This window comes from Talpa occidentalis, unplaced genomic scaffold (genome assembly GCF_014898055.3).
Source record: "Talpa occidentalis isolate TD23 unplaced genomic scaffold, MPIMG_talOcc4v2.1 talOcc4.2, whole genome shotgun sequence".
In the NCBI taxonomy this organism is placed as follows: domain Eukaryota; kingdom Metazoa; phylum Chordata; class Mammalia; order Eulipotyphla; family Talpidae; genus Talpa; species Talpa occidentalis.
Genome location: NW_023602073.1, coordinates 41,284,761 through 41,299,919, shown reverse-complemented (window position 1 = coordinate 41,299,919; position 15,159 = coordinate 41,284,761). Strand labels below are relative to the sequence as shown.

At 47.8% G+C, this 15,159-nt stretch overlaps 1 pseudogene; it reads left to right on the top strand.

Moving 5' to 3' along the window:
- Positions 1–6,860: 6,860 nt before the first annotated feature.
- Positions 6,861–12,735, top strand: LOC119251250 (patr class I histocompatibility antigen, A-2 alpha chain-like; annotated as a pseudogene).
- Positions 12,736–15,159: the final 2,424 nt, after the last annotated feature.

The following is a 15,159-nucleotide window of genomic DNA, read 5'->3' as shown; positions in this document are numbered from 1 at the left end:
TATATAAAAGGACTAAAGCTTGGTGTTACATAGGTGCACTACTGATATTTAAGTTAACTAAAATATTTTATAGTAAGTCATTTGAGAACACATTTTTTTTACTAAAATCCCTCTCTCAGACCTTCAACACTTTCTTTTGCTTTCTTACTTTTGGGTACCATTTCATTACAAAGATACCATCTTTAAATTATTTTAAGGACTTCTAGAATAGCCATTTTCAATACATTCTTTTTAAACACACACATATATTTTGGAGTTTTGTTCCTATAACCCCTAAATATATATAATGTTTTCAATATTATATATTGAAATATTTTATATATGAAATATGTATTTCAATATTTTCAGTATTTCCAGATAGATAGATAGAGTTGAAAAATCAAAGTTATCTGAATAAATATAATAAAAACCAATAACTATGAAGATGAATCGGGCATGGACTCTGTTCCAAGACAACAATTTTGTTCATATGCAGAATATAGAAGAACCAAAAAAAGGTCAGAAAAAAAAACCCAAACCAAAACAAGCCCTAGACATATGATTGCGATTGCGGGAAGGAGGCTACTAGAGGGGGAGGAAGGGGAGAGAGAGTGTGGGGGGCACAGTGGATCTGGGGAAGGACTCTGGGTGCTGGGGTGGAGGGGTGGTGTGGTCACACCGATGAAGAGATGGAAGCCTGTTCCCTACTTGAATTGTAAATCACCGTGACTGCTGCAATTTGAAAAACAGCCCTCAGCAAAGGGACAGGGAGTGTGGAAGACAAAATTACCAACTTTGGTAACACAGATCCGAAGAGATGTGAAATTATTCACCTAAATCACACACAGTACTGTACATCAGTGTTGCTTCAGTTGAAAAACTTAAAATTGGGCCTCCCCGATGGCGCAGCGGTTGAGCGCTGGGTTGCGAAGCTGCCTGCGGCCTCTGTGGCGCCGGTTCGATCCCCGGCTGCTCCCCGGCCACCAGAGGAGGGTCCCGCATGGCGCGCAGACCTCTCCTGCCTCCCGCTGCTCCCCTCAGCAGTGTACTTCGGTCCTTCTGCCTGCTCTGGCTCTGGTGAATTCTCTCACCCTCCCGCGCTTCTGACTGTGCCCAGTGCATGTATAAACAAAACAAACAAACAGATAAAATAAATAAATAAAACATGCCTCTATAAAAAAAAAAGAAAAAAGAAAAACTTAAAATTGCCCTCAGGAAAGGCACAGGGAGTGGAAGGACAAGCATCTGCTTTGCAGTCTCCAGGGTGTGGTCATCAAGGGGCTGCAGAGAGAGGCTGTGGGGAGAGAAGATGGCGCCTCAGACACGGGGCAGCTCCAGAGCCTCCTCTCCTCTCCCCCACTCCCCCCACCCCAGCCTGGTGCCAGGGCTGCTCACAGGGCAGCTCACCCCCTCCCCCAGGGATGCTCAGCCCCAGCTCACCCTCTCAGCCTGAGTCACACACACCCAGCCTCTCCCCTGGCTGCCAGACTAGGACAGCGCCGCAGCGCCCCCGTGTGGCCACGGGGCTGAGGGCTGAGGACAGAACGCAGGTACCCTCTGGTCTCCCAGGTCTTCCTGGGGCTGCCAGAGGAACAGAACTGTGCACACAAGGGGGAACCTCCTTCCAGAATCAGGTTCTGTGTCTGAACTGTTTCCCCAAACACACGCTGACTTAACGGTCCCTCTCCACGAATAACCACAGACTTTGTTTCAGGGAGGAGCAGGTCCCCAGGCCATTACACCTGGATGCAAGGACCAGGATGGCCCCACAAACACACCAGGTCTCAGTCTCCTGTGATGAGACCTGACCCAAGGTCACTTGTTTCCCTGCTGACTCCAGGGTTGAAGCTCCTTCCCCAGGGAATCAACTCTAAACTCTTCACCTCTAGGATGGGCTGGAGGAGGGAAGAGGTCATAGGCTAGCAATAGGGGTGGCTCCTGGAGGGGTGCAGGGAGGGAGGAAATAGGGGCTGAAATACACTGCTGAGTGAAGCAGCGGGTAAGACATGAGAGGTCTGCTGCTCCACGTGGGTCACCTCCCTGGCCGGGGGATCGAACTTGTGCTGCAATGGCTGCAGATAGCTTCATAGTGCTGCTTCTTAACCCTTGTGCCACCAGAGAGGCCCCTAAAAATCAACTTTATTTTGAAGGACAATTTTGGTGGATATAGAATTCTTACTTGGCCTCCTTTTCCTAGAGGGCCTTGAGTATTTCACTGCAGGCTCTTCTGTCCTCAGCTGTTCCGAAGAGAAACCAGCCATTGATCAAATTGTTGCTCCTGGTGCATTAGTCATTTACATGTTTGTAACAATTACTGTAAAAGTATGCAGCTTAAAACAACAAAGATTTGGTATTTCACACATTTTCTGTGGGTGAGGAGTCCAGAGAACTTCAGTTTGGTGATTTCAGCTCGGGGGGTCTCACGAGGCTGCAATCATGATGTCAGGCCAAAGAAAAGGCTTGATGGACATGGAAGGATCTACATAAAGGCTCATGCATGTGGCTGCTGGAAAACAGCCTCACTTCCTCACCATGTGAGTGTCGCCTTATCTGAGTGCCCACTCAGTGCAGCACGGCAAATATCTTACCCCAGAGAGTGAGCAGGAGAGATCAAGCAGGAGATCACAGCTCCTTTTGAGCCTTACTGTGAAGTGGCACAGGCACCCCAGCCTCCTCCATGAGCAGGGAGCCAGCAAGTCCAGGGACTCACAAGAGGGAAACTGGCCTTGACCTCTTGAGCATAAAAAAAAATGGTGGATATTTGAAAAACTTCTACTGTCCATCATCTGGCCACTAAATATTTATATCCTTTTGTCAAAGAGAGAGAAGTATTCTGATACCTTGTAGAGAGTGGTCAGGCTTTATTCAAACAAGCAACATGGAGAAATCACACTTAATTCCAAATACATTAAAGATCTAAGATTTAACACATCTGGAATCTTTTTTATTTTTCTGGGGATTCCTTTTCTTCCCCACTGAAGTTGAACATTTGCCAGAACCAGGCAAAATCTGCCCCTGCAGTGTGCACAGCTGGGCCCCTGCTCTGTTGCTTCAGTCTCCACTTGCTGCATTTCCATCCTGGGTCTTGAATTTGACTTGTCTCCATGTGATTCAATGGTCAACCAAGGTTTTGGACTGGATGTTGGCTTTTACTCACTTGTTCCTGGCGTACCCAAATACCCAAATGCAGCCACCAGATCTGATGTTTGATTCCTCAATTCAGTAAGATTTTTGCTTCTGGTTCTCTGAGCATGAGTGGATTGGGAAAGTCATCAGTCTTAGGTGCAGACTCACAGATTGCACCAGGATGAGTCTGTCACTCAAGGGTAGAATGCCCTCTAAGTTCTTCCTGGTTTTCCAGCAGTTTCTCTTGAGTGTCCCACACCTCAGCACAGTTTAGTGGTCATTCAGGGATTTGACAGAGTTTGTTTTCAGATTTGGGATGTCACCTCTCCATCTGTTGTTGAAATACATGTTGCTTAAACTATCTGGATATGCCATATTTTAAGGATATACCTAAAATCCACGTATAAAAATCCATGACTTCCACACAAAGGTAATTTTTTTATACATTATATTTTATTATACAATTTTATTATACAACAAAATATTGGGGGGCAGATACTGAAACTCAGGTATGTACTGTCAATATGGTAGCTACAAGCCACATATGGCTTTTAATTTAATTTAATTTTTTTTAAACAAACAGTTTTTTTTTAAAGATTTATTTATTTATTATTTATACAAGCACTGGGTACAGTCAGAAGCGCGGGAGGGTGAGAGAATTCACAAGAGCCAGAGCAGGCAGAAGGACCGAAGTACACAGCTGAGGGGAGCAGCGGGCGGCAGGAGAGGTCTGCGCACCATGTGGGACCCTCCTCCGGTGGCTGGGGAGCAGCCTGGGATCGAACGGGCGCTGCAGAGGCCACAGGCAGCTTTGCAACCCAGTGCTCAACCGCTACGCCACCAGGGAGGCCCGGCTTTTTAATTTTAAATGATATATAGTAAAATATGCAATATCTCAGCTTATGAGCCACATTTCAAGTGTTCAATAGTTAGAGGCACCATATTGGTCAGTGCATATATAGAACATTTTTTCGTCCAGAACATTCTGTTGGCCAGCACAGCTCTTCATGCTTTGGGAGCATCAAGACAGATGCATTAAACACATAAAATCAAGGGGCCAATATTATCTCTCTTAAAGATGAGGCGAGGTCCCTGGATGGAAATAATATTAAGCAGGTGAAAAACAAAATCAAAAAAGATTATCAGTGGGTCTGGTACCTCCAGACACAAACAGTCCCAGTTCCAAATGGAAGCACCTGTCTCTCTAATTCCCTTCTCAGACTGAGGACTCTCTCTCATCATCTCTGAGGAATGAGTTCTCTTCCAGGGTGTCCAGGGGCAAAGCTCTAAGAAAAACTTTGGAAATAGGACATCCAAACCAAGGAGATGGATTCTGGGTGCTCAATAAGAGACAAAGGCAGAGAACACTTGGGAAACTCTCCCTAGTTCACTGAAAAAAGCATTTCCAGAGTAGGTCTGTGGAATCCTTGAGATCACCCAGAACCTTTCACGGGATACAGGAGGACAAAACCATTTTTATAACATTACTTTGACACCATTTGCCTTTCACTATTTTGACATTTGCTAAAGTAAAACTTAGTAAGAATGGAAATTATAGTACCAACTGCAGTGTAGTTATTCTTCACCACCACTTTCTCGCAGGAAAAAAAAAAAATCCTCATGGTGCGCAGAATCAGCAGTGTAGCTGGTGAATTCTCTCACCACCACTTTTCAGTGCATGTATAACAAACAGCAAACAAATAAATAAAGCATGCCTCTATAAAAAAAAAAAAAATCCAAACCAGTTTCACTTCAAAATGTCCTGGTTAAATCACGAAAGCATATTTTCTATTTATCATCCTGAAATCCACATTTTTTACAGGTCTGAAACGATGACAAGGACGTGCACATAAGGCACTTCTGCTACAGTCTAAAGGGTCGTGTCCCAGGGAGAAAAATGTATGACATGAATTTGCCTCTTCTTTTAGGCAATATCATTTTTAATTGAAGGAATGAGTTGATAAAACCATGGTTACTTAGACTAGTTGAACTGGCAGACACTTTCCTGAAAACGAATGTGAGTCTGTCCTTTTAAAAATCAACTGAGGGCACTTGTTGCCTTGATAAAATGTAAACTCCCAGAGAAAACCAGAATTATGGAAAATTGAGTCCTATCACTATAAACTTGACAAATTACAGTATGGACTAATTTTTCTTTTGGGATCTGTGGTAAAAAATAAAACATGTGATTTTGGATAACTTGACCCCAGTATAATTAACACTATATATTTATATAAGACATAGTGAAACAATAGGTAACTTTTAAAAAAAATCATACAATTGTACTATATCCATTAATATACAAGAGAGCGCTAGGGAGTTAATATAACAGAATAGGAAATATTCAATGACATTGTTTCAGATTTCACTTTGCAAATAACCTTTGAGAAAATACAACTTATATAGTTATGATTGAGTATGAAAGTTGTAACAAAGTTGAATATCCATAATCTGAAAAGGTTATTAAAAGACTATTCCTACATATTTCCATGAGATTGTATATTTTTTCATAGATTTCAAACAAAACATTCAATGTAGAAGAAACTATGGAAACTAAAATATCTTCTAATGAGACAAAAATGACAGTTGCAAAAATATAAAATGTAAAAGTTCCCCTCTTTTCATTATCCTTATGTTTACAGAAAGTTATTTTCTTAAAAATGCTTTGTTTGGGCCTCCCTGGTGGTGCAAGGGGTTAAGATGCAACCTATGAAGCTGCCTGCAGCCACTGCAGCATGAGTTCAATCCCTGGCCAGGGAACTACCCCACATAGTGCAGCAGACCTCTGCAGCCTAGCCCCTGCTCCCCTCAGCAGTGTGTTTCAGTACATCTGCCTGATGTGCTCCCCACTCCGTCTGTGGTCAATCCTCTCACCCCAAGCATCTCTGGCCTGCACCTCAGCTCTTCTATGCATAAGTAAATAAATCTTTAAAAAAATGCTTTGTTAGCATACATTGGTTATTAATATTCTAAAGTAAGAAAGTAATACCATCTTAAAAGCCTTTATTCTAGTAAATATTTAAAGCTGTAACCCACATAAAAAAATATGCATGGGATCCGTAATAATTTGTGAGACTGTAGAGACATCCTGAAAGAAAAATGTTTGAGAATCGCTGACCCATTTCCTGGGCCTGGACTCGGGGAGAAGGTGTGGGTGTTTCAAAGGTTCTGGTGCAGGAGAGGAGGGTCTCGGGGTGTGGCTGTCAAGGTCTCAGTCCCCAGGGCGCTGTCTGGGGCGGGAAGGTTACTGTTGGGGATTCCTCATCTCCCCAGTTTCACTTCTTCTTTTTTTTTTTTTTTGAATACTTTAAAATTTTTATTTTGAAATAATTGTAAACTCAAACAGATTCTCACAATAGTAACAACTTGCTGTATTGTACAATATTACAACCAGGAAATTGATATGGATATAATCCGTTGACCGTATTCAGATGTCACCAAGCTCTATACTTCCTTATTTGTGTGCTATTGGGTATTTATGTTATTCCATGCAAATTTCATTACTTCTTGCATCTTGCCACCACCTACAAGATATGGAAATGTTACATCACCACAGGGCTCCCTCCTATTACTCCTACACACTCCATTCATCCAGTTTCGCTTCTTACAGCCTGCGTCGAGTCCTTCCTCCTGGATACTGGTGACTCACCCCAGGGCTCACTCCCCATTGCCTGGAGGTCTCCAGAGCAGCCAATCAGCAGCCCCGCGGCTCCCGTTCCAAAGCCCTCCCACCCGCCGGGACTCCGTCTCCCCAGCCCGGGTGGAGGCGCGTCCTGGGGGATGGGGGGCGCAGCCCTCCTGCTCCTGCTCGCGGTGGCCGCGGCCCCGAGGGAGACCCGGGCGGGTGAGTGCGGGTCGGGAGGGGACAGGGCGCTCCCAGAGGCGGGAGCGAGGGCGCGGGCGGGCGTGGGAAAGGCGCGACCTCGCCGCCGCCCTAGGTGTCCCCCCACCTCGGCCCCGCCCCGTCCTGGCCCCTTTCCGTCCCCCGAGACCCCAGCCTCCTCTGGCCCCCCGAGTCCCGGCCATTTTCGTCCCGCAGCCGCTTTTCACTCTCGCTCGTCTTTCACCCACTTTCTGTCTCGTGGGCGCCCCCCGGGACTCGAGCCCCCGAAGGGGAGAAGAATAGCCCGGGTCTCCCCTCCCGCCCCCAGGCCCCCACTCCCTGAGGGTTTTTCACACCGCGATGACCCGGCCCGGCCTCGGGGAGCCCCGGTACATCGCCGTGGGCTACGTGGACGACACGCAGTTCGGGCGGTTCGACAGCGACTCCCCAGGCCAGAGCGCGGAGCCGCGGGCGCCCTGGGCGGAGAGCTTGGGGCAGGAGGAGCGGGACGAGGAGACTTGGCACCAAAGGGACAACATACTATGGTACGGAGCGCAGCTGGACACCCTGCGCGGCCTCTACAACCAGAGCGAGACCGGTGAGCTGGCGCGGGTCCGGGCCGGGTCAGCACCCCCATCCCCACGGACGGGGGTCGCTCAGGGTCTCCCCCTCCAGGCTTCTCTGCAACCTGCCCGGGAACAGAACGCGGGGCTTTCACCCCGTTTCATTCTGGACAGGCTCTCACACCCTCCAGAGGATGTCTGGCTGCGACATGGGGCCCGACGGGGCCTCCTCCGCGCGTACAGACAGTTCGCCTACGACGGCGCCGATTACCTGGCCCTGAACGGGGACCTGCGCTCCTGGACCGCGGCGGACACGGCCGCTCAGATCACCCGGCGCGAGTGGGAGGCCCGGGGTGAGGCAGAGAAATTCAGGAACTATGCGGAGGGCAAGTGCTTGAGGTGGCTGCGCACATTCCTGGAGCACGGGAAGGAGACTCTGCAGCGCACGGGTAAGAGGGGCCTGGAGGCCTCCCGGTCCCCCCTGCCTGGAGTCACTGCGGGAAATGAGTCCTCTCTCTAGTCCCGAGAGGGGGACTCCCCTGGGTTTCATGTTCTGCACGAGAGAGACTCCCAGAGACTCCGGCTTCTCCTGAAGGACAGTGAAGGGATCCCGTCTCTCCTGAGAAAGACAGACAGTCCCTGACATCACACGTCACCGGGTCCTTTTGACCAGGGGCCTGTTTGAGAACCACGAGTTTCTCTCTCAGTCTTGTTTCTGGTCTGAGAACATTTTCAGTTATGTGATTCCTGCTTTTCTGTGTCATTCACCTTCCACCCAGGTCAGGAATAAAAAGTCTGTGTTCCACTCCCTCTGCTTCATCCTACCCTGGGTTTTCGTCCTCATTCTAGAACTTTCTAAGGAATAGGAGAATCTCACAGATTCCCCAGATTAGCCTGTTTTTTACATTTTATGCTTCTTCCTGCCACACCAGTTGTCTTGTCCATTGTGAGGATGGTCTCATGAGGATTCTTCAGTGTCCATGGAGGAAATATAAAGTGAGTTTTCTGATTTACCACCTCAGATCCCCCAAAAACACGCATGACCCACCACCCCGACTCTGAGCATGAGGTCACCCTGAAGTGCTGGGCCCTGGGCTTCTACCCTGCGGACATCACCCTAACCTGGCAGCGAGATGGGGAGGACCTGACCCAGGAGATGGAGCTGGTGGAGACCAGGCCTGGGGGAGATGGAACTTTCCAGAAGTGGGCGGCTATGGTGGTGCCTTCTGGAGAGGAGCAGAGATACACGTGCCACGCGCAGCATGAGGGGCTGTTGGAGCCCCAAGTCCTGAGATGGGGTGAGGAGGAGGATGTGGGCACTGAGGCTGTTCTCAGGGCCATCAGGAGCCCTTCTGGAGACCTTCAGGGGGTCAGGATAAGGTCTGGGGCTCAGGGTATGATCTTCCCTTCCCTTCCAGTGCCCCCTCCTCAGTCCTCCATCCCTACCTTTGGCATCATTGCTGGCCTGGTTCTTCTTGGAGCTGTGCTCACTGGAGCTGCAGTGGCTGCAGCTGTGATGTGGAGGAAGAAGCACTCAGGTAGGGAAGGGAGTGGGGGATCTTGTCCACCGAGGGCTTTCACGTCCCAGGGAGAACTTGCCCTGCCTGGTTAATGGGAAGTACCATCCACACACACGTGTGTTGCCCAGAGGGCATTTGGTCCAGTCCCCCCTCATGTCCTTTCTTCTTTTTTCCCAGTCCTGACCTGGGTTTTTCTTTACTCACAGTTCTGAAAACTTCCCTGTTGTGCAGGATTAAAAGATTCCTTTAGGTCTTCTGACCTGACTGCTCCCTGGTCTCACATGATGTTTCTTCCCACAGGAGGACAAGGAGGAAGCTACAGTCAGGCTGCAGGTAAGTGTGGATCAGGGGTTTGAACCCTGAGCCCCTGGGAACAGTATAAATGGACTCAATGGGGGAGTCACCCTCATCAGTCCCTCCTGTGGTCTCATCTCTGACCAGGTTCTGTTTTGTTCTCAACCAGGCAACGACAGTGTCCAGGGCTCTGATGTGTCTCTCAGCCCCTAAGGATCTTTTACAATGAACCCGATGAGGCTCCTGTTGTGCACACCCTAGGCAGCAGGGCGATGATGTCACTGTTGTTCTTAACTGTGATATTGAGCATTTGTTCATATTTTTACTTTTCTATGACTACAGTTGCTGTTTGTATGGAAGTTTTGTACATTTTTATAGAGGAAGTGCTATCTATTTATTTATTACACTATTTTGTCCTTATTAATATTAGGTTATTTCTTTCTGATCATTGAGTTTTAGGCATTATGTGTAGATACAGTCCTTTATCAGATTCGTGACTTGCAAATGTTTCCCCCCCACACTGTGACCTGAACTCCTTTACTGATGGGAAAACAAACACTATTGCCCAGACAGGAGCATGGAGATTAAAAAAACATAGACACACACACACATATATATGCGTGTGTGTGTGTGTATATGTGTGTGTGTGTATTTTTTTTTTTTAGAAGAGAAAAGATAAATTGCTAACTGGTTTTGAGCAGATACTGGCTCACTGGGGTGTTGGGGGTGGAGGGGAATGACTTATGCATATCCTTGAGTGTTATTTAAATGTCCTTGTATGAGCATGAAATATGCTTTCTAAAGTAAATTACACTTCATTCCTCAAGTTATAAAACTCTTCACACATCATGACCAAATCATGTGTTAAGACCAGACTGACATGTGGGTTACAAGTGATGAACCCGCACATCATAGTTACAAAGTCATGGTTTCCCTTTGGGTTCACTCTGGTGTTGTCAGTTCTCAGGGTGTTGAACAAATGTATTATGTGTAGATACAGTCCTTTATCAGATTCGTGATTTGCAAATGTTTCCCCCCACACTGTGACCTGAACTCCTTTACTGATGGGAAAACAAACACTATTGCCCAGACAATACCTGTGTCCATCATGAGAATATCATGCAGAATATTTTCACTGCCCCTAATGTCTTCTGTGCTCCAAGGAAGCAAAAGCAAAAAAAAAAATGGAATCACATCAGACTAAAAAGCTTCTATGTAGTGAAGGAAACTATCGTTAAAATGAAAAGACAATATCAAATCGGAGAAACTATTTGCACATCATCAATCCAACAAGAAGTTAATATCCAAAATCTACAAAGAATTCCAAAACAAGAAAAAAACTCAAAGCAGGGCAGAGGAGCTAAATAGGTACTTTTCTAAAGAAGACAGACATGTGGCCAATAGGATAAATGTTTGTCATCATGTGCTGTCAGGAAAATGCCAATTAAGACCACAAGGAGTTACCACCTCACACTGTGAGAATGACCCACTGAAGGGTGTGGAGGAAAAGGAACTCTGGCACATGGTGGGTGGGAATGATGTCTGATCCTGTTAGCAGGCTGAATGAGGGGTTCCCTGTACCCTCAAAACTACACAGTCTACATGGGGTCTGCCATCAGCTGCATAAAGACAAAACATAATCTAAAGTGTAAGACCTTCAATAGAAAAGAACTTTAATACAATTAGTATAAAATAGAGAATCAGTGTGCAATAGAGAGAGAGAGAAGAGAAAGAATATAGTTAGAATAGTTCCCAAGTGAAGCATCCAAAGTTACCTGTCCCCTCATGGGTAAGTGCCCAGCCAAACAGGCTTGCCCAAAGCAGGCCCACTGAGGCCCGAAGGCCTGCCACAAGGCTAAAGCACCTACTGGTAGAGACCCATGGGACAGGGCAGGAGGGGCCAGGCAAGTCTGGAAGGACAAGAGCAAAATAAAAATCCACATCAAGATAACAGCTGCCATTGTCAGCTTCCCCATGGGCCTCCCACCCACATCTTTGTCTCTTTCATGTGTCTCTTTCCATGTCCTCAATTCCCTGGCACAAGTCCACGTCTGAGGAACAAGCCTGGCTTCTTCTTCACATGTCTCTCTCTCCATGCTCCTCCTCCAGTCTTCTTTCTGCATCTCACTCCACATCTTCCTCCTCTTCCTTAGCTTCTCATCCCTGCTCAGCCCCACCTTTCCTTGGGTGGGGCGGTAACCTGGAACCTTTCTTTTCTATGGATAGCACAAAGGTCCTGCTACTATAGGAAAAAAAAAAGAAGGTTCCTCAAAATGGTCAAGCATCCCATTCCTTGGTATTTATCCAAAGAAGGTAAAAACACTAATTCTGAGGAATATGCGCCTCCTCTGGTCACTGCAGCACTGTCCACCATAACCAAGCTATGGAGACAATGTAAGTGCCGAACGGCAGATGAGGGGATAAAGAACACAAGCTATATGCACAATGGAATACTATTTGGCTGTGAAAAAGATGAAATATTGAATTTGCAACAACATGGATAGATATGGATGGGATTATGCTAAGTGAAATAAGTTTGAAGGAGAAAGTTAAATACTGGATGATTTCATTCATATTTGGAATGTAAGGAAACAGAGCAGGGACAGACTAAACCAAAACATAAACTAAATCAAAACATACTCTATATACATGACTGCAGAGTTGAAGCTATGGGCTGGGGTAAGAGTAGGAAACAAAGTAGGAAGAGGGCCAATGGACTATGGTGAAGACTATGCGTGCCCTTAGGGTGGGTGTGATGTGGTAACAAACATCTGAAGAGGCTTGACCCTTGTCTCTGAACACATACAGTGTGTAAACCAATGCTAATCTCAACTGAATAATACAATGAGGGGAAAAATAAAAAAAGTAAATTATCTCCTCTCTCAGTCACTGACCTCTGGACTTTGCCTTCGCCTCCTCACTGTCATGCAGGCTGAGGGGCTGTTTTCCCACAAGGTCAGAGGCAGGAGGTGCAGGGATTTCTGGGGCTGCTCAAACCCCGCTGAGTAGAGACACTGCAGAGAGGGCGGCTCTGAGGGGAAGAGAGACAGAGGGTCAGAGTAATCCCAGTGCTGAGTTGAGGATCTGGTTCCCAAGAAGAGGGGAGTGCATGTGTGCATGTGTGTGTGTGTGTGTGTGTGTGTGTAACAGGAATGAAGGATACACAACATAAGATGATGGGAAGTCAATTAACATCAAGCCCCGGAATAAATTAATTCAAATCACATACAGAGTAAAGAGTGTACCTCAATAAATACAGTTCCATGGAGAAGCAGCTTCTGAGTAGGACTGAAAAAGCATTGGACCTGAAGAAGAGGAGGAGGTTTAGAAATATCTCATGGTTGGCTTGAGGTGTAAAGAGCTGGGCAATACCCCTCCCCCCACCCTGGCCCCTGCTGGATGTGGTGGCATCTTCACCCCTGACAGCTCCCTCCCCAAACCTAAACATTCATCTCCTTTGGAGACACCTGTATATGTACATATATGTATATGTGTAATCCCAGCTTCTTCTTAATCTCCCACCTGTCTGGGGCATTTAGGTGGTTCCCATAGCTTGGCTACTGTAAATAGTTCTGCAGTGGTGACTGGAGAGCAGGGTCCCTTCACAGGAGAGTATTTATCCTCTGTGAGGAGATCCTCAGAGTGGAATTGCTGGGTCCAAAGGCAGAACCACATTTACTCCTTTAAGAAACCTCAATACTGTTTCCATAAGGGCTGGCTCAGTCTATATCCAAAAACAATGCAGGACTATCCCCTTTTTTTCCATATCCTTGCCAGCACTTGAGTTTCTGGTCTTTTGGATATGGGCCATTCTCACAGTGTGAATTGGTTTAAACCAGGGGATCATAAAGGCACAAAATGTGGGCAAAAAGAAATCCTGTAACACTCAGGCCAACACAAGGCTGTCTCACACTGTGAAAGAAAATAATCATGAAGAAATTCAGGTGAATGACCTGAGTGTTAACATTATCAATGGTCCACTGCATTCTCAAGATGTCCCTGAAAGCATCCCCATCACCTAGTGCCAGCCTCTCTGCCTCAACCCCCACCCCCACTGCAGTCCTCCAGGGTCTCACCTTTAGGGGCTGAGATACACTTCTTAGCACTGGGACTATGGCTGCCTGGGGGAGAACACAACAAAGCTTGGTCAGAGATGAGACCACGGGAGGAACTGATGAGTGTAACTTCCCCATGGGCTCCAACTACACTGTCCCCAGGGGCTCAGGGATCCAACCCCTGATCCACTCTTACCTGCAGCCTGAGTGTAGTTTCCTCCTTGTCCTCCTGTGGGAAGAAGCATCATGTGAGACCAGGAAGGAGTCAGGTCAGAAGCATCATGTGAGACCAGGAAGGAGTCAGGTCAGAAGCTTAAAAGAATCTTCTAATCCTGTACCACAGGGAAGTTTCCAGAACTGTGAGTAAAGTCCCAGGTCAGGACTGGGAAAAATGAAGAAAGGAGGTGAGGGGGGACTGGACCAAATGCCCTCTGGGCAACACCCGTGTGTGTGGATGGTACTTCCCATTAACCAGGCAGGGCAAGTTCTCCCTGGGATGTGAAAGCTCTCAGTGGACAAGATCCCCCACTCCCTTCCCTACCTGAGCACTTCTTCTATACCCTCACACATAAAGCTACCTTTAGTGTAATCAGCACACCTACAAAGAAAACTGAGCTGGAAATGAGGACCATGGCAAGGATGGAGAACTGAGAACTCCTGGAAAGGAGCAGAGACACACATGCCCTGTGCAGTATGAGGGGCTGCTGGAGCCCCAAGTCCTGAGAAGGGGTAAGGAGGGGGATGTGGGCACACGGCTGACTCAGGGGCATCAGAAGCCCTTCTAGAAACCTTCAGAGGGTCAGATTGAGGCCTCAGGTTCAGGGTCTGACATTCCCTTCCCTTCCAGTGCCACCTCCACAGCTGCCCACTTCTGGAAGTTTCCATTCCCCCCTCCCTGGTCTGGAGTTCACCAGCTCTGTGTGCTGGGTCAGGTCCTCCCCATCTCGCTGCCAGGTCAGCGTGATGTCCGCAGGGTAGAAGCTCAGGGCCCAACACCTCAGGGTGACCTCATGCTCAGAGATGGGGTGATGGGTCATGTATGGTGATTGGGGGGCCTGAGTAGGAAGAATCAGAAATTTCATGCTTTGTGTTTCCTCCATGGACACTGAAGCAGCCTCATGTGACCATCCTCCAGTGGACAGAACAGTATGCTTGGAGGGAGGAAGCACAAACCCCAGAAACCAGCCTGGTCTGGGAGTCCGGGAGAGTAGGTGAGAGCCCAGGGTGGGATGCAGGTCTCTGAGCATTTTGCTGCTGACTTGGGTGGAGGGTGATGACACAGACAGGCAGGAGGGAGATCTCCAAAAATGCTCTCTCACCAAAAAACAAGATCTCGAGAGAGAAACTCGTTGCTCCTAAGATGGCTGCTGGTGAAAAGGGTCCTGTGCAGGGTGATTTCAGGGGTGGTCTCCCCTCTTTCTCAGGAGAAATTGGATTCCTGAACTGTCCTTCAGAAAAAGTAGGAGCCTCTGGGCCAGTCTCCATCCCAGAGCTGGAAAACGTGGCCGACAGCTCCCTCTCTGGCCAGAAGGGGGCGCTTTCTCACCATGATTCCATTTCCCTGCGGGGTGCGCGCCTCAGGGAGATCAAAGCCCCGCAGCCCCTTTTCAGCCCCGCCCTTCAGTCACCCCGTGGTCTCCCGCCCGCACCCGATCTCCCGCCCTGAATAATCCTGAACTTAAATAAAACCTAAAGGGTGAAAGTCCCGCGGGCTCTTCCCTGGTCAAGGGGCCTGGCAGGGGCCACGGCCTCGGGGGTCACGGGGCCCCGAGACTCGGGGCGGGGGGTGGGGCGGGAGC